Source organism: Echinops telfairi, unplaced genomic scaffold (genome assembly GCF_000313985.2).
Source record: "Echinops telfairi isolate 266 unplaced genomic scaffold, ASM31398v2 ScPeMD7_7424;HRSCAF=8462, whole genome shotgun sequence".
Lineage (NCBI taxonomy): Eukaryota > Metazoa > Chordata > Mammalia > Afrosoricida > Tenrecidae > Echinops > Echinops telfairi.
Window position 1 is genome coordinate 42995941 of NW_022111324.1, and position 3121 is coordinate 42999061.

Consider the following 3121-nt stretch of genomic DNA (forward strand, 5'->3'; position numbering starts at 1 on the left):
GTTTTCTTCCAAGATTTCAGGCATGAGTGACATCTCATAAATGTAGCTGTTTTGTGTTTTAAGTGTTTCTTTTCCCTTAAGTCCACCCTTTCAATATTGTTAAATAAATACTTTTAAACTTGTTATTAGTTTAAGGAGAAAGCTAGAAAGTTTTCAACTTTCTCTTTTCCTCCAAAGCTACCCTAAAAGGAGAGAGAGAAAGTAAGTGGTAGACCTAATGGTGAATTACACTGTGAGACCATATATCAAAGTGAGGTCCACTGCACTGGAATATGGAATTCCATTACACATCTCTGTTTTTCATCACAAAAAGAAAGTAATAAGTGGAGTATATGCAATGGTCAGCATGGAGGTGGGCATATCTGACCTCCTCTGGCTTCCTTATTACCAGGAGCCAGGGACCAGGGGCCAGGGACCAGGTATACCTTCACCCCACATCCTTCTTTCTGACCCAACTATCCCTCCCCTGAGACTCTACTTCTATGCTAGGTTCAATAATTCATTGCAACAGCCACACAGAGCTGACTGACAGGACTCACAATTAAGGGGTTACAGTACTAGGGAAGTCAATGGGTAACCACAAGTCAGAATCAGTGGACCCTACAGATGCAGTCAGTGGTCCACAGCAACACCTCTCCTCAGCCAGCAGCCAAGACTCTCTTCTGTCCTCAGCCTCTGCCCCTGGGCCTTTAGCTCTACCACACAGGTTCACAGTCCCAGCAGGAATCCTCTTGCTCTGTCCCGCAGCTCTGTGCCACAGTCTCAGACAGAGATCTAGAACAGGCTCTTCCAAAGATCCGGGCTTGCTCTCTGCTGCTGTGTCATAGATAGGTCATCCTTAGAGCAGAGGAAAGGAGTGGCTAAAGACAAAACAAACAAACAAACAAAAAAACCAAACTGACCAACCCTTCTATTAGTTTTAAAATAATCTATTTGCATAATCCTACCCAAGGATTTGATAGGATTTATAGACACTTGGGTAGAAGAGCCATATTAAATTTCACTCCACCACATTATGTAACTAAGACTATAGGTTGTATCCCTAGACATTGTACCATGAGGGATAAAATGCTCATTTTCTAGATTTTAGTGCTGTCAATAATTTAAAGACCTAGTTAGAGAAACTAAGCACAAAATCTCAACTTAATAAAATCGGGTCCATTTTTAGGGTTCTTTGCTTGGATACCATAGTTAGCAATGGAATGCTTACAAAATAACGCCACCAGACTCTTACTTCTTTCCTTGCACTATGCATGGGTGTTTTCTCCATGACAGCATGGACATGATTAGGTAAGCATATCCATGCAATATTTGCTCATACTTACACCGAAAATTTGTTGTTTATCTAAAGTTACAGTTTAACTAGACTACCGTATTTTTAATTCCCAAATCTGGCAACTCTAAAATGGAGACATTTGTAGTGTCTCACTTATTTTGAAGACCACTTGAGATAGGAGCTTTGGTAGCTACTATCAATTGAAATTTCAGTGTTTTCATCATCATTTGAAAATGTAGCCTGGGTGACGCAAAGGGTTAATGTGCTCAGCTGCTTACTCAAAGGTAAAAGGGTCAAGACCTCAGAAGAATGGCCAGGCTACCTCCATCTGAAAAATAAGCCTTTGAAAATCCTATTGTCTGGGTGGATTTTATCTGAAGAATGACTAAAGAAAAGTTCAAGTTTATGAAATCCTTTCATTAGTTTATCACAAAGTAATAATCATGGTAAGACACACAGGTAAAACCTATAGATAATCCTTTAACATTGGAGAATCAGAATTGAAAATTGTAATGTTAGTTTACACTTTAAAATTAAAATCTTTCTACTTCAGAGACTTACCTTTGCAAGTGGTCTCAGAGAAGACACTTGAGTGCCTTTCAAACTCAGAGTGATCCCCAAAGTGGGGGTCCCGGGTTGGTTGGGGCAGGCATGCAATTTCCCTGCAGGCTCCTCAGTCTTCAGAGGGTAGACAGACCTCTTGTTTCTCTTATCTCTGAAAATGAGAAGAATCCACAGGTTTATATAGCTGAGTACAGTCATGTTCAACTATAATTTGTATGTTTCATTGCCAGATAATAAATTAATGACATATCATGCTTTGTTAATTTATATTGTGTTGTGTTGTCAATTAGGGAATTGTTGTATGATATATTTATATTATTTTTTGCTACATGTTTCAAGGCCAAGTTAATTAATTGAAAACTATGGGAATTTAGTGACATATTTATGCCTGGTTGATTGATAGAGATTCATTTTGTGTTCCATGATTACAGAATGCAGGTACACAATTTTCAAAAAGTTATTTACCACCTACTTTCCATGCTTCTAATATCTGAATTTCAAAGTTAGAATAATTTTCTAATGACATATTTAATCTTTAGAAAGCATTATTATATGTATGTTTCCAATTTCACATTGACAAACACTTTCTGTAGAACTTCACATTATAGGCACACCTTATTTTATTGTACTTTATGGATATTGATTTTTTACAAATTGACGATTTGGGACAACCTTGTGTCAGTCTATCAGCACCATCTTTCCCATGGCATATGCTGACTTCGTCTTTGTGCCCCATTCTGGTAATTCTAGCAGCATTTCAAGTACTTTTTATAATGCTAGGCTACTTATGGAGACAAGTGATGGGGAAGGACAGCAGTAGAAGGGCAGCAATAAAGAAGACTCTCAATGAGATGGACTGACACAGTCGCTAGAACAATGGGCTCAAACGAAAACATTGTGAGGATGGTGAAGGATGTGAGGGCCAAGCAGTGTTATTTTCTTTTGTTGTACAAAGAGAGGCATGAGTTGGAACCTACTTAACAACAGCCTTGCACATTGAATAAACTACTGCATAGTATGAACTGAACGTTTGTATGTGCCAGCATGCCCCCACCCCTCACCAAAGGGGTATGACTCTCACTTTGCTGCAATAATTGCTTTATTCTGGTGTCTAGAACCGAACTTGCAATATCTCTGAACTCTGGCTATATAAGTGACATATACATAGTGTTTAAAAGCATTAGCAAACCTGATGGCAGTGCAAAAGAGCACAATAGAAGCATACCTAATTGTGACCTATACATATGTGTTTTATGAACTTTAAAGAAACAGATGTAATTT